A 22,348-nucleotide genomic window follows, 5' to 3' on the forward strand; every position below is an offset into this window, starting at 1 on the left:
AAGAGAGAGACACAATCATACACAAAGGGTTAGAGAGAGAGAGAGAAAGAGAGAGACACAATCACACAAAGAGGGTTAGAGAGAGAAAGAGAGAGACACAATCACACACAGCGTTAGAAAGAGAGAGACACAATCATACACAGAGGGTTAGAGAGAGAGAAAGAGAGAGAGACACCCAATCACACACAGAGGGTTAGAGAGAGAGACACAATCACACACAGAGGGTTAGAGAGAGAGAAAGAGAGACACAATCACACACAGAGGGTTAGAGAGACACATACGGGATGAGAGAGTCAGAGGGGGAGGAAGAGAGACAGAAAGAGAAAGAGACCATGGGGAGAACAACACATAAGGAGAGAGATGGATAGATAGATAGAGAGACACACACACACACACAAGGGGGGGGGGAGAGGGACCACTGCATTTTAAGTAATAAAACAGCAGATTTACAGAGAGTTCAGAAAATTAGACTATAAATTAGTGTGAAGTACAGAGGCAAGCTGCTAAGTTAGTGGGTGTAAAGTTTGAGTAAACAAAATACAAAAACGATCATTTGCTGTAAAAGAGTAAAAAAAAACACTAAACCACATTCATTAAATGATCATTTTCACTAACAGAATCCTTTTCAGTAAAATCTTACTTTAATAATGTGGCTGAAACACTGCAGTGCTCTCTATGCCTCTTTTCCTGCTCTGTAAGGATTCAGGAAGTGACAGTGGCACATTCCACTGCACTTAGAGGGGAAGAACAGAACTCTCTTTTTCACTTTAAGGATTCAGGAAGTGACAGTGGCACATTCCACTGCACTTAGAGGGGAAGAACAGAACTCTCTTTTTCACTTTAGCAAAGCTAGCAGGTTCACAGGACAGCAACAAAATATATGAAAGTTGTTTTTTTCTGGTTTTGTTTTGTTTTATATGATTTAACATCCAGCCCCAACCCTATGTTCCACTTACTAATGCCTCTCACTGGATTGGTTCAGCCCAAATAGGACTGCCTCAAATAAGCAGTTAATGGGCCATGCAATGATCTTAACCTCTTTCATCCAGTAGATGGCGCAGCATGTTGTGTAATGGTGGGCAGACCTGCTTGTGCCTCTCCATTGCACAACATGTAGCTGTGAGAAAAAAAATGCTGGGGAGAAAAAAATACATTTTTTTTTTATTTTTTTTTTAAAGCCAATAAAAATATATATATTTTTGCCCATATGAGAGGTGAAGCACTGCCTCACCTGCCTCTAGTGACTGCACATCACTGACTTAAACAAACAGTCAAACAGTTCCAGTTAGTAGCATGCAAGAAGGTAGACGTGCATAACATTCCAATAGTAGATAGTGTAATGTCCTGCAAAAGTTAGTACATTATTAGTAGATGCTAATCCTCTATTAGTCACCGTTAGAGCAGCATGACATTTACTTCAACAGGAAATATCTCCTCTATATGGAAAAAGAGATCTTATGGCCGCTCCTGCAGCATCAGTATCGGATGTCTACAGCTCCATGCTGCAGTATATGTCACACGGCCCCCCTCTTCCCAGTGAGCTTCTTCTTCAAGCTAGTTTGTCCATTACTTTACAGGCTTTAGCAGTCCTTGGCACTAAAAAAGCAAGACATATTCAGCCATGCCAACATCAGTGAAACAGAGACTCAACAGCTTGTCCTACAAACAGGTGGAGTACATTCATCAATATACATATATATATATATATATATATATATATATATAATCACAAGAAAAACAAATTCTATGTACAAAACAATGGATTGTCAAGTATTTCTATTCAAAATACATTAAAAATTAATAAAAAATTATATTGCATGTTTCAAGGTATTTGACTAGGAAGGACTTAAAAGTGTAAATACAGTATATACGTGTATATAAGTGTATACATGTGTAATTATGCGTGCACATAAATTTTTACACATATAAACACATAAATATACACATACAGTATATACACACACACACACATATTGGTATCATTACATTGTAAGACAGAAACACAAAGCAAGGATACCAATACTTTAAAATACAAGGGTACCACATCTGTATGTGATCTGTATGTGTGTGTGTATATATATATATATATATATATATATATATACACAGTTTCTCACAAAAGTGAGTACACCCCTCACATTTTTGTAAATATTTTATTATATCTTTTCATGTGACAACACTGAAGAACTTTACAACAAATTCCGCTGAAAAGGGCTGAAAGAAAGAGTACAAATATAGCACTTACAACGTTTAATTGTGTTTAAGGTAAGTGAGCAAAGTATGAAAATTTATTATAGAAAAAAGTATAGAAAAAATAAAGAAAGTAATGTTAAAAAGTGCAAATGCTCCTCCTAATTACGGAATGTAATTATAAGTATTTTAGGAGTTTGTTCTCATTATTTCAGAGGATTCCCATATTGCATTTTCCACCAGGCTGTAAGCATAAAGTTGGCCAAAATGTGTGAGGAATATACTGGAATCAGTTAATACCTCTTAATACAGAGTAAATTATTTTACCTCCTAATACCGATAAATTATTATTACCTTTTAAAACCGAATCTATTATATTAAGGAGCGAGCATTGCTATTAAAAAAAAGAGAGACGCCACTGACGGCAGAGATCGCCCTTTGACAAAGCCACATGGCGAAATACGTCAGTGGCGTCACTGTTTCTCTCTTTTTTTAATATAATATATTCGGTATTAAAAGGTATATAATATATACCTTTTAATACCGAATATATTATATTAAAAAAATATATACCTTTTAATACCGAATATATTATATTAAAAAAAGAGAGAAACAGTGACGCCACTGACGTGTTTCGCCATGTGGCTTTGTCAAAGGGCGATCTCTGCCGTCAGTGGCGTCTCTCTTTTTTTTTAATAGCAATGCCTGGTGGAAAATGCAATATGGGAATCCTCTGAAATAATGAGAACAAACTCCTAAAATACTTATAATTACATTCCGTAATTAGGAGGAGCATTTGCACTTTTTAACATTACTTTCTTTATTTTTTCTATACTTTTTTCTATAATAAATTTTCATACTTTGCTCACTTACCTTAAACACAATTAAACGTTGTAAGTGCTATATTTGTACTCTTTCTTTCAGCCCTTTTCAGCGGAATTTGTTGTACAGTTCTTCAGTGTTGTCACATGAAAAGATATAATAAAATATTTACAAAAATGTGAGGGGTGTACTCACTTTTGTGAGAAACTGTGTGTGTATATATATATATACATATATATATATATATATATATATATATATATATATATATATATATATATATATATATATATAAACACACACACATACAGATCACATGGTATTTTAAAGTATTGGTATCCTTGCTTTGTGTTTCTGTCTTACAATGTAATGATACCAATATGTGTGTGTGTATATACTGTATGTGTATATTTATGTGTTTATATGTGTAAAAATTTATGTGCACGCATAATTACACATGTATACACTTATATACACGTATATATTTACACTTTTAAGCCCTTCCTAGTCAAATACATATATATATGTTGTGTAATGGAGAGGCACAAGCAGGTCTGCCCACCATTACACAACATGCTGCGCCACCTACTGGATGCAAGTGGTTAAGATCATTGCATGGCCCATTAACTGCTTATTTGAGGCAGTCCTATTTGGGCTGAACCAATCCAGCGAGAGGCATTAGTAAGTGGAACATAGGGTTGGGGCTGGATGTTAAATCATATAAAACAAAACAAAAACGGAAAAAAAACAACTTTCATATATTTTGTTGCTGTCCTGTGAACCTGCTAGCTTTGCTAAAGTGAAAAAGAGAGTTCTGTACTACCCCTCTAAGTGCAGTGGAATGTGCCACTGTCACTTCCTGAATCCTTACAGAGCAGGAAGCAGGGAGAGAGGCACAGAGAGCAGTGTTTCAGCCACATCTTATTAAAGTAAGATTTTACTGAAAGGGATTCTGTTAGTGAAAATGATAATTTAATGAATGTGGTTTAGTGTTTTTTTACTCTTTTACAGCAGGTTGTTTTTGTATTTTGTTTACTCAAACTTTACACCCACTAACTTAGCAGCTTGCCTCTGTACTTCACACTAAATTATAGACTAATTTTCTGAACTCTCTGTAGCTCTGCTCTTTTATTACTTTAAAATGCAGTGGTCCCCCCCCCCCTTGTGTGTGTGTGTCTCTCTCCTTATGTGTTGTTCTCCCCCATGGTCTCTTTCTCTCTCTGTCTCTCTTCCTCCCCCTCTGACTCTCATCCCTTATGTAATGAAAGAATCTATAAGCATAATTTGCAGCATTAAAGTAAAAAGTATGTTTTAAACATATTTTAATGGGCATGGATTTCTAGATCTCATAATCAGAGCAAGCATTGTGTTATCTGGCAAGAGTTTCTGTTACAATCCTTTTAGACTAAAATCAGATGTTTACTAAGTTGACCAGTTTTCCAAGACACCATTTAAAGGGACATGAAACCCATATGAAACCCATATGCAAATTTAAATAACTTTCCAATTTACATCTAATATCTAATTTTCTTCATTCTTTTGATGTCCTTTGTTGAAAATCATATCTAAATATGCTCAGTAGCTGCTGATTGGTGGCTGCACATTGCTATTTCTTCAACAAAGGATATCTAAAGAATGAAGGCATATCCTAGCCACTGCCTCACCAGCCTCTGACGTCACTGCACGTCACTGGTATATATATATTTATTTTTGTGTGTATATATATATATATATATATATATATATATATATATATATATGTGTGTATACATGTGTATATATATATATGTGTTTATCTGTGTAAATATGTATGTGCATACATAAATACCTATACACAAATAAATACACATGTATACACTTACACATTTACACTTTTAAGCCCTTCCCAGTCAAATGCCTTGAAACATGCCATATAATTTGATTTTCGCTTCGTTTTGAACTAAATTAAAACCGGATAGTGAAGGACACGAATATTCTGGGAATCAAATTTCCTCAAATATTCGGAATGAAAATTTAATCTGAATTGTATATATATATATATATATATATATATATATATATATAAAAATAAATATCTAAATAAGTATTCAAAGTGTAAGGCACTCACCGGGTCTTGAGTATAAAAGTTTTTTTTATTTAGGGTGATGTTTCCGGGTTTCCCCTGTCCTCAAACCAATATTACAAACATACATATTACTTACCAGCCTTATAAAGGCTCCTGACTCCCACCCGCGGTGCTGTTGGCGGCGTTCCGGAAGTCCCACAACCGCTTGGTACAATCCTACATCATTGGTTGTCATGGCAACCAGACGCTTGACGACAGACCATGTGATTCTAAAAACTTTGAAAACACAGTGACGGATACTATACAAGGGCAAGGATAAAACAATATGACAGATTGCAGAGGAGGAACAAGAAGGTAATAATCAAATTACATGATTGACACAAGTGTTCATAATAGATTGAGATCGATACTAGATATGTAGAAAGCGGAATAAATATATATTCATATATTCCTTACCTATGCACAGTATATATAATTTAATCTCAAAAACAACCATGTATGTTATTCCAATGGTGAAGAAAAAAAAAAAAAAGTGGTGTAACATACTTAATAAATGTTCCCTAGATTTGGTTCTATTGGTTGTGGAAGAAGTCTCTAGACTATTGAAGTTGAATAAAAATGAGATTACTAAATATGAAGAACTACATCTGAAAAAACTAGAATTGAAGAAAGAACAAAATTGGATTAGTAAACTGAAGGAGGATATTGACAAGTATGAGAGCGAACTAATTGCTTTTAAAAATCATAAATTGGATGACGTAACGAACAACTATAAAAACAAAAGTGTTTACCAGTGGCAATTAAGTCCTGAAGAAAGAATGCAATATTGCACAAACAGACCATGGAGGCAATGATATAATAGACGCAGACCACTAGGCACAGTGGACAGCTCTGGTAATAGTTCCAACTCAGATACCCTTAATACATTGGCAACACCACCACAAATGGGAAATATGAGGGGCATGACAACACGGTCAAAAAACTGGGAGGCAACAGGAACTATACCAGGCGGGGGGGGGGGGGGTTAAACTGACCCCCCGGCCCCCCACAAGGGGACGCTCAATGAGAACCTAGTTGTCAACCTTAGTAAATACATGCTCTCCCCTGATAAAATAAGTGTCCTGAATAAGGGTATGTCCTTTTTACTAACAACTAAGTGCAACTAATTTGATCTTTTTGTGGATGTCGAAAAGTTCACCAGAACATTAAGACTGAAAGAATATTTCCAACACCACAAAGAACAACCTGAGAGGACACTTTAGGATAAGAGCACGTTTGATCCTACCAGTAATGACCCAACAATAAAAACGTTCTCCAGACTTATTCTGCAAGATTCTACCAAACTACATGAAAAGAGAGGACAATATAGGCACAACCTCACACAGGGGGAAAGACAAGCCCTGAAGAATTTACAAGAAAATACATCTATTATATTGAGAGAGGCTGACATTGTCATCTAAGAATATACAGACTACTGCCCTCCTATCGATACTGTAGTGGATCTATTAACAGTGTGCCTTGAAATTAACTATTTCATATTCGAGAAAGAGTACTTCCTGCAAATAGCGGGACTGGCCATGGGTTCAAACGTGGCACCCACCTATGCCAATCTGTTCATGGCCGAGTTTGAAACGGTGGGAACCACACTATTTGCAGATGAGCAGATTACATTATTTAGAAGGTACATTGACGATCTGTTCCTACTATGGAAAGGGACTGAGGAGGATTTGGCCAATTAATTTTGAGAACCTAAACAAGGCACATCCAACATTGAAATTTAAGATCACACATATCATGACCACTGTCGACTTCCTCGACCTAAAGATCTTCAAGAAAGATGGATGTTTTTTAACCACTCTGTACACTAAGGAGATGGACAGAAACTCATTGCTACATGCACGGAGCTATAACCCCACCAGCATTGAAACGAGCCCTACCTACCGCTCAGTTCAAACAAACTGTGAGGAATAACTCTGATGAGACCCTTAATCAGCAACAATTACACGAAATGGAGATAAAATTCATACAAAGAGGGTACAACAGAAAAAAACCTAAGGGAAAAGAAGTTGGATGTGCTTCAAACTAGACAACAAACATTACTTATGCCCAAGAAGGAGGAAATACAAAATGACAGGTTAACTTTCTCCACTACCTTTGATATTGATAAATATGCAATTGCTAACAGTTTACAGCAAAACTGGCCACTCATAACTACAGATAAAGATCTTCCCTTACATGGAACACTTCCACCAAGGGTTGTATATCGAAGAGCTAGGTCTATTAGAGACCAACTTATATAGACTGATCCCAGAAGATGTTATACGAAGGATACTTGGCTGCAAACAAAACCAGGCTGTTTTTTGTTGCTTGGGATGCACGACCTGTAGTGGTCTATCTACAGGAAATGTTTTCAGACATCCCTATACAAATAAAAAAAATCACCATCAAGTATCAAATGACCTGTACTACTAAATAGTAATACATAGTATATCTTCGAAATTGTGTATCTGGATTATTCTATGTTGGGAAGACCATAGATGATCTCCGAACCAGAATGGCCAATCACAGGTCTGCCTTCAGGACTGCCCTGGAGAAAGGGACTTTGGACCAGCCTGTAGCGAGGCACTTTGCTCTAGCAAAACACAGAGGCCTAGATTTGGAGTTCGGCGGTAGCCGTCAAAACCAGCGTTAGAGGCTCCTAACGCTGGTTTTAGGCTACCGCCGGTATTTGGAGTCAGTGATTAAAGGGTCTAACGCTCACTTTTCAGCCGCGACTTTTCCATACCGCAGATCCCCTTACGTCAATTGCGTATCCTATCTTTTCAATGGGATCTTTCTAACGCCGGTATTTAGAGTCGTTTCTGAAGTGAGCGTTAGAGCTCTAACGACAAAATTCCAGCCGCCTGAAAATAGCAGGAGTTAAGAGCTTTCTGGCTAACGCCGGTTCATAAAGCTCTTAACTACTGTACCCTAAAGTACACTAACACCCATAAACTACCTATGTACCCCTAAACCGAGCTCCCCCCACATCGCCGCCACTCGATTAAAATTTTTAACCCCTAATCTGCCGACCGCCACCTACGTTATACTTATGTACCCCTAATCTGCTGCCCCTAACCCCGCCGACCCCTGTATTACATTTATTAACCCCTTACCTGCCCCCCACAACGTCGCCGCCAGCTACTTAAAATAATTAACCCCTAATCTTCCGACCGCAAAGCGCCGCCACCTACGTTATCCCTATGTACCCCTAATCTGCTACCCCTAACACCGCCGACCCCTATATTATATTTATTAACCCCTAATCTGCCCCCCTCAACGTCGCCGACACCTGCCTACATTTATTAACTCCTAATCTGCCGAGCGGACCTGAGCGCTACTATAATAAAGTTATTAACCCCTAATCCGCCTCACTAACCCTATCATAAATAGTATTAACCCCTAATCTGCCCTCCCTAACATCGCTGACACCTACCTTCAATTATTAACCCCTAATCTGCCGAGCGGACCTCACCTCTACTATAATAAATGTATTAACCCCTAAAGCTAAGTCTAACCCTAACACCCCCCTAAATTAAATATAATTTTAATCTAACGAAATAAATTAACTCTTATTAAATAACTTATTCCTATTTAAAGCTAAATACTTACCTGTAAAATAAATCCTAATATAGCTACAATATAAATTATAATTATATTATAGCTATTTTAGGATTAATATTTATTTTACAGGCAACTTTGTAATTATTTTAACCAGGTACAATAGCTATTAAATAGTTAAGAACTATTTAATAGCTACCTAGTTAAAATAATAACAAATTTACCTGTAAAATAAATCCTAACCTAAGATATAATTAAACCTAACACTACCCTATCAATAAATTAATTAAATAAACTACCTACAATTACCTACAATTAACCTAACACTACACTATCAATAAATGAATTAATTAAACACAATTGCTACAAATAAATACAATTAAATAAACTAACTAAAGTACAAAAAATAAAAAAGAACTAAGTTACAAAAAATAATAAAATATTTACAAACATAAGAAAAATATTACAACAATTTTAAACTAATTACACCTACTCTAAGCCCCCTAATAAAATAACAAAGCCCCCCAAAATAAAAAATTCCCTACCCTATTCTAAATTAAAAAAGTTACAAGCTCTTTTACCTTACCAGCCCTGAACAGGGCCCTTTGCGGGGCATGCCCCAAGGAATTCAGCTCTTTTGCCTGTAAAAAAAACCATACCATGCCCCCCCCAACATTACAACCCACCACCCACATACCCCTAATCTAACCCAAACCCCCCTTAAATAAACCTAACACTAAGCCCCTGAAGATCTTCCTACCTTGTCTTCACCATACCAGGTTCACCGATCCGTCCTGGCTCCAACATCTTCATCCAACCCAAGCGGGGGTTGGCGATCCATCATCCGGTGCTGAAGAGGTCCAGAAGAGGCTCCAAAGTCTTCCTCCTATCCGGCAAGAAGAGGACATCCGGACCGGCAAACATCTTCTCCAAGCGGCATCTTCAATTTTCTTCCATCCGGTGCGGAGCGGGTCCATCTTGAAGCAGGCGACGCGGATCCATCCTCTTCTTCCGTTGTCTCCCGACGAATGACGGTTCCTTTAAGGGACGTCATCCAAGATGGCGTCCCTCGAATTCCGATTGGCTGATAGGATTCTATCAGCCAATCGGAATTAAGTTAGGAATTTTCTGATTGGCTGATGGAATCAGCCAATCAGAATCAAGTTCAATCCGATTGGCTGATCCAATCAGCCAATCAGATTGAGCTCGCATTCTATTGGCTGTTCCGATCAGCCAATAGAATGCGAGCTCAATCTGATTGGCTGATTGGATCAGCCAATCGGATTGAACTTGATTCTGATTGGCTGATTCCATCAGCCAATCAGAAAATTCCTAACTTAATTCCGATTGGCTGATAGAATCCTATCAGCCAATCGGAATTCGAGGGACGCCATCTTGGATGACGTCCCTTAAAGGAACCGTCATTCGTCGGGAGACAACGGAAGAAGAGGATGGATCCGCGTCGCCTGCTTCAAGATGGACCCGCTCCGCACCGGATGGAAGAAGATTGAAGATGCCGCTTGGAGAAGATGTTTGCCGGTCCGGATGTCCTCTTCTTGCCGGATAGGAGGAAGACTTTGGAGCCTCTTCTGGACCTCTTCAGCACCGGATGATGGATCGCCAACCCCCGCTTGGGTTGGATGAAGATGTTGGAGCCAGGACGGATCGGTGAACCTGGTATGGTGAAGACAAGGTAGGAAGATCTTCAGGGGCTTAGTGTTAGGTTTATTTAAGGGGGGTTTGGGTTAGATTAGGGGTATGTGGGTGGTGGGTTGTAATGTTGGGGGGGGGTATGGTATGTTTTTTTTTACAGGCAAAAGAGCTGAATTCCTTGGGGCATGCCCCGCAAAGGGCCCTGTTCAGGGCTGGTAAGGTAAAAGAGCTTGTAACTTTTTTAATTTAGAATAGGGTAGGGAATTTTTTATTTTGGGGGGCTTTGTTATTTTATTAGGGGGCTTAGAGTAGGTGTAATTAGTTTAAAATTGTTGTAATATTTTTCTTATGTTTGTAAATATTTTATTATTTTTTGTAACTTAGTTCTTTTTTATTTTTTGTACTTTAGTTAGTTTATTTAATTGTATTTATTTGTAGCAATTGTGTTTAATTAATTTATTGATAGTGTAGTGTTAGGTTAATTGTAGGTAATTGTAGGTAGTTTATTTAATTAATTTATTGATAGGGTAGTGTTAGGTTTAATTATATCTTAGGTTAGGATTTATTTTACAGGTAAATTTGTTATTATTTTAACTAGGTAGCTATTAAATAGTTCTTAACTATTTAATAGCTATTGTACCTGGTTAAAATAATTACAAAGTTGCCTGTAAAATAAATATTAATCCTAAAATAGCTATAATATAATTATAATTTATATTGTAGCTATATTAGGATTTATTTTACAGGTAAGTATTTAGCTTTAAATAGGAATAAGTTATTTAATAAGAGTTAATTTATTTCGTTAGATTAAAATTATATTTAATTTAGGGGGGTGTTAGTGTTAGACTTAGCTTTAGGGGTTAATACATTTATTATAGTAGAGGTGAGGTCCGCTCGGCAGATTAGGGGTTAATAATTGAAGGTAGCTGTCGGCGATGTTAGGGAGGGCAGATTAGGGGTTAATACTATTTATGATAGGGTTAGTGAGGCGGATTAGGGGTTAATAACTTTATTATAGTAGCGCTCAGGTCCGCTCGGCAGATTAGGAGTTAATAAGTGTAGGCAGGTGTCGGCGACGTTGAGGGGGGCAGATTAGGGGTTAATAAATATAATATAGGGGTCGGCGATGTTAGGGGCAGCAGATTAGGGGTACATAGGGATAACGTAGGTTGCGGCGGTTTACGGAGCGGCAGATTAGGGGTTAAAAAAAATATGCAGGTGTCAGCGATAGCGGGGGCGGCAGATTAGGGGTTAATAAGTGTAAGGTTAGGGGTGTTTAGACTCGGGGTACATGTTAGAGTGTTAGGTGCAGACGTAGGAAGTGTTTCCCCATAGGAAACAATGGGGCTGCGTTAGGAGCTGAACGCGGCTTTTTTGCAGGTGTTAGGTTTTTTTTCAGCTCAAACAGCCCCATTGTTTCCTATGGGAGAATCGTGCACGAGCACGTTTTTGAGGCCGGCCGCGTCCGTAAGCAACTCTGGTATCGAGAGTTGCATTTGCGGTAAAAATGCTCTACGCTCCTTTTTTGGAGCCTAACGCAGCATTTGTTTAAACTCTCGATACCAGAGTTAAATTTATGGTGCGGCCAGAAAAAAGCCCGCGGAGCGTTAACAGCCCTTTTACCGCCGAACTCCAAATCTAGGCCTAAAAAAGGAGCGTAGAGCTAATCTGCCGCCCCCGCTATCGCTGACACCTGCATATTTTTTTTAACCCCTAATCTGCCGCTCCGTAAACCGCCGCAACCTACGTTATCCCTATGTACCCCTAATCTGCTGCCCCTAACATCGCCGACCCCTATATTATATTTATTAACCCCTAATCTGCCCCCCTCAACGTCGCCGACACCTGCCTACACTTATTAACTCCTAATCTGCCGAGCGGACCTGAGCGCTACTATAATAAAGTTATTAACCCCTGATCCGCCTCACTAACCCTATCATAAATAGTATTAACCCCTAATCTGCCCTCCCTAACATCGCCGACACCTACCTTCAATTATTAACCCCTAATCTGCCGAGCGGACCTCACCGCTACTATAATAAATGTATTAACCCCTAAAGCTAAGTCTAACCCTAACACTAACACCCCCCTAAATTAAATATAATTTTAATCTAACGAAATAAATTAACTCTTATTAAATAACTTATTCCTATTTAAAGCTAAATACTTACCTGTAAAATAAATCCTAATATAGCTACAATATAAATTATAATTATATTATAGCTATTTTAGGATTAATATTTATTTTACAGGCAACTTTGTAATTATTTTAACCAGGTACAATAGCTATTAAATAGTTAAGAACTATTTAATAGCTACCTAGTTAAAATAATAACAAATTTACCTGTAAAATAAATCCTAACCTAAGATATAATTAAACCTAACACTACCCTATCAATAAATTAATTAAATAAACTACCTACAATTACCTACAATTAACCTAACACTACACTATCAATAAATTAATTAAACACAATTGCTACAAATAAATACAATTAAATAAACTAACTAAAGTACAAAAAATAAAAAAGAACTAAGTTACAAAAAATAATAAAATATTTACAAACATAAGAAAAATATTACAACAATTTTAAACTAATTACACCTACTCTAAGCCCCCTAATAAAATAACAAAGCCCCCCAAAATAAAAAATTCCCTACCCTATTCTAAATTAAAAAAGTTACAAGCTCTTTTACCTTACCAGCCCTGAACAGGGCCCTTTGCGGGGCATGCCCCAAGGAATTCAGCTCTTTTGCCTGTAAAAAAAAACATACCATACCCCCCCCCAACATTACAACCCACCACCCACATACCCCTAATCTAACCCAAACCCCCCTTAAATAAACCTAACACTAAGCCCCTGAAGATCTTCCTACCTCAAATATTCGGAATGAAAATTTAATCTGAATTGTATATATATATATATATATAAAAATAAATATCTAAATAAGTATTCAAAGTGTAAGGCACTCACCGGGTCTTGAGTATAAAAGTTTTTTTTATTTAGGGTGATGTTTCCGGGTTTCCCCTGTCCTCAAACCAATATTACAAACATACATATTACTTACCAGCCTTATAAAGGCTCCTGACTCCCACCCGCGGTGCTGTTGGCGGCGTTCCGGAAGTCCCACAACCGCTTGGTACAATCCTACATCATTGGTTGTCATGGCAACCAGACGCTTGACGACAGACCATGTGATTCTAAAAACTTTGAAAACACAGTGACGGATACTATACAAGGGCAAGGATAAAACAATATGACAGATTGCAGAGGAGGAACAAGAAGGTAATAATCAAATTACATGATTGACACAAGTGTTCATAATAGATTGAGATCGATACTAGATATGTAGAAAGGGGAATAAATATATATTCATATATTCCTTACCTATGCACAGTATATATAATTTAATCTCAAAAACAACCATGTATGTTATTCCAATGGTGAAGAAAAAAAAAAAAAAAGTGGTGTAACATACTTAATAAATGTTCCCTAGATTTGGTTCTATTGGTTGTGGAAGAAGTCTCTAGACTATTGAAGTTGAATAAAAATGAGATTACTAAATATGAAGAACTACATCTGAAAAAACTAGAATTGAAGAAAGAACAAAATTGGATTAGTAAACTGAAGGAGGATATTGACAAGTATGAGAGCGAACTAATTGCTTTTAAAAATCATAAATTGGATGACGTAACGAACAACTATAAAAACAAAAGTGTTTACCAGTGGCAATTAAGTCCTGAAGAAAGAATGCAATATTGCACAAACAGACCATGGAGGCAACGATATAATAGACGCAGACCACTAGGCACAGTGGACAGCTCTGGTAATAGTTCCAACTCAGATACCCTTAATACATTGGCAACACCACCACAAATGGGAAATATGAGGGGCATGACAACACGGTCAAAAAACGGGGAGGCAAGAGGAACTATACCAGGCGGGGGGGGGGGGGGGTTAAACTGACCCCCCGGCCCCCCACAAGGGGACGCTCAATGAGAACCTAGTTGTCAACCTTAGTAAATACATGCTCTCCCCTGATAAAATAAGTGTCCTGAATAAGGGTATGTCCTTTTTACTAACAACTAAGTGCAACTAATTTGATCTTTTTGTGGATGTCGAAAAGTTCACCAGAACATTAAGACTGAAAGAATATTTCCAACACCACAAAGAACAACCTGAGAGGACACTTTAGGATAAGAGCACGTTTGATCCTACCAGTAATGACCCAACAATAAAAACGTTCTCCAGACTTATTCTGCAAGATTCTACCAAACTACATGAAAAGAGAGGACAATATAGGCACAACCTCACACAGGGGGAAAGACAAGCCCTGAAGAATTTACAAGAAAATACATCTATTATATTGAGAGAGGCTGACATTGTCATCTAAGAATATACAGACTACTGCCCTCCTATCGATACTGTAGTGGATCTATTAACAGTGTGCCTTGAAATTAACTATTTCATATTCGAGAAAGAGTACTTCCTGCAAATAGCGGGACTGGCCATGGGTTCAAACGTGGCACCCACCTATGCCAATCTGTTCATGGCCGAGTTTGAAACGGTGGGAACCACACTATTTGCAGATGAGCAGATTACATTATTTAGAAGGTACATTGACGATCTGTTCCTACTATGGAAAGGGACTGAGGAGGATTTGGCCAATTAATTTTGAGAACCTAAACAAGGCACATCCAACATTGAAATTTAAGATCACACATATCATGACCACTGTCGACTTCCTCGACCTAAAGATCTTCAAGAAAGATGGATGTTTTTTAACCACTCTGTACACTAAGGAGATGGACAGAAACTCATTGCTACATGCACGGAGCTATAACCCCACCAGCATTGAAACGAGCCCTACCTACCGCTCAGTTCAAACAAACTGTGAGGAATAACTCTGATGAGACCCTTAATCAGCAACAATTACACGAAATGGAGATAAAATTCATACAAAGAGGGTACAACAGAAAAAAACCTAAGGGAAAAGAAGTTGGATGTGCTTCAAACTAGACAACAAACATTACTTATGCCCAAGAAGGAGGAAATACAAAATGACAGGTTAACTTTCTCCACTACCTTTGATATTGATAAATATGCAATTGCTAACAGTTTACAGCAAAACTGGCCACTCATAACTACAGATAAAGATCTTCCCTTACATGGAACACTTCCACCAAGGGTTGTATATCGAAGAGCTAGGTCTATTAGAGACCAACTTATATAGACTGATCCCAGAAGATGTTATACGAAGGATACTTGGCTGCAAACAAAACCAGGCTGTTTTTTGTTGCTTGGGATGCACGACCTGTAGTGGTCTATCTACAGGAAATGTTTTCAGACATCCCTATACAAATAAAAAAAATCACCATCAAGTATCAAATGACCTGTACTACTAAATAGTAATACATAGTATATCTTCGAAATTGTGTATCTGGATTATTCTATGTTGGGAAGACCATAGATGATCTCCGAACCAGAATGGCCAATCACAGGTCTGCCTTCAGGACTGCCCTGGAGAAAGGGACTTTGGACCAGCCTGTAGCGAGGCACTTTGCTCTAGCAAAACACAGAGTCTCAGGCTTAAAATACATAATTATTGATCACGTACCCCCTCTACCTAGAGATCGTGCAAAAATGTTACTTCAGCAGGAAGCGGGATATACAACCTGGGTACTATGGCACCCCAAGGATTGAATTTCCATCTAGACTGGCACTGTTTTTTTGAGAGTCATGATTGATTTTCTATAAGAGTCTTTGATCTGTTGATATACTTTTGTACAGCTATATATATATATATATATATATATATATATACAGGGAGTGCAGAATTATTAGGCAAATTAGTATTTTGACCACATCATCCTCTTTATGCATGTTGTCTTACTCCAAGCTGTATAGGCTCGAAAGCCTACTACCAATTAAGCATATTAGGTGATGTGCATCTCTGTAATGAGAAGGGGTGTGGTCTAATGACATCAACACCCTATATCAGGTGTTCATAATTATTAGGCAACTTCCTTTCCTTTGGCAAAATGGGTCAAAAGAAGGACTTGACAGGCTCAGAAAAGTAAAAAATAGTGAGATATCTTGCAGAGGGATGCAGCACTCTTAAAATTGCAAAGCTTCTGAAGCGTGATCATCGAACAATCAAGCGTTTCATTCAAAATAGTCAACAGGGTCGCAAGAAGAGTGTGGAAAAACCAAGGCGCAAAATAACTGCCCATGAACTGAGAAAAGTCAAGCGTGCAGCTGCCAAGAAGCCACTTGCCACCAGTTTGGCCATATTTCAGAGCTGCAACATCATTGGAGTGCCCAAAAGCACAAGGTGTGCAATACTCAGAGACATGGCCAAGGTAAGAAAGGCTGAAAGACGACCACCACTGAACAAGACACACAAGCTGAAATGTCAAGACTGGGCCAAGAAATATCTCAAGACTGATTTTTCTAAGGTTTTATGGACTGATGAAATGAGAGTGAGTCTTGATGGGCCAGATGGATGGGCCCGTGGCTGGATTGGTAAAGGGCAGAGAGCTCCAGTCCGACTCAGACGCCAGCAAGGTGGAGGTGGAGTACTGGTTTGGGCTGGTATCATCAAAGATGAGCTTGTGGGGCCTTTTCGGGTTGAGGATGGAGTCAAGCTCAACTCCCAGTCCTACTGACAGTTTCTGGAAGACACCTTCTTCAAGCAGTGGTACAGGAAGAAGTCTGCATCCTTCAAGAAAAACATGATTTTCATGCAGGACAATGCTCCATCACACGCGTCCAAGTACTCCACAGCGTCGCTGGCAAGAAAGGGTATAAAAGAAGAAAATCTAATGACATGGCCTCCTTGTTCACCTGATCTGAACCCCATTGAGAACCTGTGGTCCATCATCAAATGTGAGATTTACAAGGAGGGAAAACAGTACACCTCTCTGAACAGTGTCTGGGAGGCTGTGGTTGCTGCTGCATGCAATGTTAATGATGAACAGATCAAAACACTGACAGAATCCATGGATGGCAGGCTTTTGAGTATCCTTGCAAAGAAAGGTGGCTATATTGGTCACTGATTTGTTTTTGTTTTGTTTTTGAATGTCAGAAATGTATATTTGTGAATGTTGAGATGTTATATTGGTTTCACTGGTAAAAATAAATAATTGAAATGGGTATATATTTGTTTTTTGTTAAGTTGCCTAATAATTATGCACAGTAATAGTCACCTGCACACACAGATATCCCCCTAAAATAGCTATAACTAAAAACAAACTAAAAACTACTTCCAAAACTATTCAGCTTTGATATTAATTAGTTTTTTGGGTTCATTGAGAACATGGTTGTTGTTCAATAATAAAATTAATCCTCAAAAATACAACTTGCCTAATAATTCTGTACTCCCTGTATTTGTATAGCCTTATTTATTTTTATTTCTATTTTTACATCTACTAGCAACTATATTATTTCCTTTACATTCCCTGGGTATAAAATTTGATAATTTTTTCCAGGATGGTTTTGTATAGTATAGGGAATGGATATAACTATATACTAATTGTTGAAATTACATTTATTTCACTGTGCCCCATCCTTAAGCTCGTTTTGTAATTGTAAATGTATTATTTGGATATTGATATTTCGTCATATTACTGTACAGACAGAATGCTAAAAATGCGACTTTGCTATTTTTCTGTCTTGGGTAATCTATAGATATTGCATGGATAGTTTTTTCTTCACCATTGGAATAACATACATGGTTGTTTTTTACATTAAATTATATATACTGTGCATAGGTAAGGAATATATGAATATACAGTATCTCACAAACGTGAGTACACCCTTCACATTTTTGTAAATATTTTATTATATCTTTTCATGTGACAACACTGAAGAAATGACACTTTGCTACAATTTACAGTAGTGAGTGTACAGCCTGTATAACAGTGTACATTTTCTGTTCCCTCAAAATAACAACACACAGCCATTAATGTCTAAACCGTTGGCAACAAAAGTGAGTACACCCCTAAGTGGAAATATCCAAATTGGGCCCAAAGTGTCAATATTTTGTGTGGCCACCATTATTTTCCAGCACTGCCTTAACCCTCTTGGGCATGGAGTTCACCAGAGCTTCACAGGTTGCCACTGGAGTCCTCTTCCTCTCCTCCAGGACGACATCACGGAGCTGGTGGATGTTAGAGACCTTGCGCTGCCCCACCATCCATTTCAGGATGCCCCACAGATGATTAATAGGGTTTAGGTCTGAAGAGATGCTTGGCCAGTCCATCACCTTTACCCTCAGCTTCTTTAGCAAGGCAGTGGTCGTCTTGGAGGTGTGTTTGGGGTCATTATCATGTTGGAATACTGCCCTGCGGCCCAATATCCGGAGGGGATCATGCTCTGCTTCAGTATGTCACAGTACATGTTGGCATTCATGGTTCCCTCAATGAACTGTAGCTCCCCAGTGCCGGCAGCACTCATGCAGGCCCAGACCAGAACACTCCCACCACCATGCTTGAATGTAGGCAAGACACACTTGTCTTTGTACTCCTCACCTGGTCGCCGTCACACACGCTTGACACCATCTGAACCAAATAAGTTTATCTTGGTCTCATCGGACCACAGGACATGGTTCCAGTAATCCATGTCCTTAGTCTGCTTGTCTTCAGCAAACTGTTTGCGAGCTTTCTTGTGCATCATCTTTAGAAGAGGCTTCCTTCTGGGATGACAGCCATGCAGACTGATTTGATGCAGTGTGCGGCAGATGGTCTGAGCACTGACAGGCTGACCCCCCACCCCTTCAACCTCTGCAGTAATGCTGGCAGCACTCATACGTCTATTTCCCAAAGACAACCTCTGGATATGATGCTGAGCATGTGCACTCAACTTCTTTGGTCGACCATGGCGAGGCCTGTTCTGAATGGAACCTGTCCTGTGAAACCTCTGTATGGTCTTGCCCATCGTGCTGCAGCTCAGTTTCAGGGTCTTGGCAATCTTCTTATAGCCTAGGCCATCTTTATGTAGAGCAACAATTTTTTTTGTCAGATACTCAGAGCTCTTTGCCATGAGGTGCCATGTTGAACTTCCAGTGACCAGTAGGAGAGAATGTGTGTGAGCGATAACACCAAATTTAACACACCTGCGCCCCATTCACACCTGAGACCTTGTAACACAGAGTCACATGACACCGGGGAGGGAAAATTGCTAATTGGGCCCAATTTAGACATTTTCACTTAGGGGTGTACTCACTTTTATTGCCAACGGTTTAGACATTAATGGCTGTGTGTTGAGTTATTTTGAGGGGACAGCAAATTTACACTGTTATACAGGCTGTACACTCACTACTTTACATTGTAGCAAAGTGTAATTTCTTCAGCGTTGTCACATGAAAAGATATAATAAAATATTTACAAAAATGTGAGGGGTGTACTCACTTTTGTGAGATACTGTATATTTATTCCCCTTCTCTACATATCTAGTATCAATCTATTATGAACACTTGTGTCAATCGTGTAATTTGATTATTACCTGCTTGTTCCTCCTCTGCAATCTGTCATATTGTTTAATCCTTGCCCTTGTATAGTATCCAATGTTTAATAAAAAGAAGGACAGGAAAGGTGAAGCATATTGGGCACACTTGTTGGGGTCAAAGCCAATGCTATATGGTAGTGTGGTGTGTCGTGTATTTATTAAAACTTAACTTTTATATCAATTATACTAAAAAAAGGAGTGGAATTTTCCACCAGTGAGGATAAAACAACAAACTAATAAATAAAATTGTGTCCGAGTAATACTCGGTACGCAAGAGCTCCTCTCTAGTGTGACACAGTGATCAGTCTGTATCACAGTGTCCGGTTGGATAGCTTAAGCACAATAAGTATGAGTATCCTTAACTATATGCTTTGAACAGATAGTATGAGTGCCAATATCATCAGTAATGTTAATAAAATATATCACATAATTCCTGTCAATTTGGAACTTTATTTATTTCCACATATTGACATTCTATTATTAGTTCTGGAATGTTGTACTGGTCAGAACCACTGTTGGGGTTATATGTAGATACGATGTTATTACAGCGTAATCAGTATATAGAATGTATGTGTTCAGGGTGTTTGTACTGTTAGTTGGAAAGGATATATTTATATGATATTTATCTTGTACTATTCCACTGGAGTCTTCCCCAATAAACCAAATTCTCAATTTATTATGTTAGGGTATTCACCCAAATTAAATGTATGGGTTTATACAGGGGAGCGTAAGACTCTATATTTATTCCACAATCATGCAAAACTGTGAAAGCTTGTGGGAAGCGATTAGCCTAAGTTTATCTGCTCCAATATCATGACGCCTCTGAAAAAGCAGTTGCGAAACGCGCGTCAGGCGTTCGCACTGCTCCTCTCTTATAGTCCGGTTGTTTTAGCTTTAATTGTTCGCCTCTTTTAGGCACCTTATCCTTAACTTTAAAACTTAAAAATTTAAAACTACTGCTAATCTACTTTAACGATATTTAGCCTGCAATGTCACTGATTTAGGCTGCTTTCAGCCTGACTTTGTTGGAGCAATTTGCTCAAATCTAGGCTATCGTTATAGTTAATTTTTTGTGGTGCCACTTAATTCTGGAAACTATTCTGTTAACAATTCCACTAGTGCTCGCCTGCTTGAGCGATATTTAGCCTTAATACTTTATTGACCTAGGCTGTGTTTAGTCTCATGATATTGGAGAAGATAAACTTAGGCTAATCGCTTCACACAAGCTTACGCTCCCCTGTATAAACCCATACATTTAATTTGGGTGAATACCCTAACATAATAAATTGAGAATTTGGTTTATTGGGGAAGACTCCAGTGGAATAGTACAAGATAAATATCATATAAATATATCCTTTCCAACTAACAGTACAAACACCCTGGACACATACATTCTATATACTGATTACGCTGTAATAACATTGTATCTACATATAACCCCAACAGTGGTTCTGACCAGTACAACATTCCAGAACTAATAATAGAATGTCAATATGTGGAAATAAAGAAAGTTCCAAATTGACAGGAATTATGTGATATATTTTATTAACATTACTGATGATATTGGCACTCATACTATCTGTTCAAAGCATATAGTTAAGGATACTCATACTTATTGCGCTTAAGCTATCCAACCGGACACTGTGATACAGACTGATCACTGTGTCACACTAGAGAGGAGCTCTTGCGTACCGAGTATTACTCTGACACAATTTTATTTGTTTGTTGTTTTATCCTCACTGGTGGAAAATTCCACTCCTTTTTTTACTATAATTGATATAAAAGTTAAGTTTTAATAAATACACGACACACCACACTACCATATAGCATTGGCTTTGACCCCAACAAGTGTGCCCAATATGCTTCACCTTTCCTGTCCTTCTTCTTATTAAACATTTTGTACTATTTGGCATAAGGCACTACCTATTGTTAACACTTAGGTCTGTCACAATAGGTCACTAGGGGCCAATCCCAAAATCCCCCCCTCTCTCCCTAGAGGCCATAGGGAATTACTAATAAACTTGTATAGTATCCGTCACTGTGTTTTCAATGTTTTTAGAATCAAATGGGTCTGTCGTACAGCGTCCGGTTGCCATGACAACCAATGACGTAGGAGTGTACCACGCGGTTGCAGGACTTCTGGAATGCCGCCAACAAGTAATATGTATGTTTGTAATGTTGGTTTGAGGAAGGGGGAAACCCCGAAACGTCACCCTAAATAAAGAAAACTTTTATACTCAAGACCCGGTGAGTGCCTTACACTTTGGATACTTATATTGGGACTTTGAATGCATCCCGGGCTAAAAGGAGATGTATGAAGTGTTACTGAGAGTGCTGCACCACCATTGAGAACTATCTCTCTCTCTCTCTCTCTCTCTATCTATATATATATATATATAGAGAGAGAGAGAGAGAGAGAGAGAGAGAGAGAGAATTGGAATGTCAAGTATTGCTATTTAAAACACATAATTTTTTTTTTTTTTTAACAATTTTCGGTAAACATTTACAT

This window comes from Bombina bombina, chromosome 1 (genome assembly GCF_027579735.1).
Source record: "Bombina bombina isolate aBomBom1 chromosome 1, aBomBom1.pri, whole genome shotgun sequence".
Taxonomy (NCBI): Eukaryota; Metazoa; Chordata; class Amphibia; order Anura; family Bombinatoridae; genus Bombina; species Bombina bombina.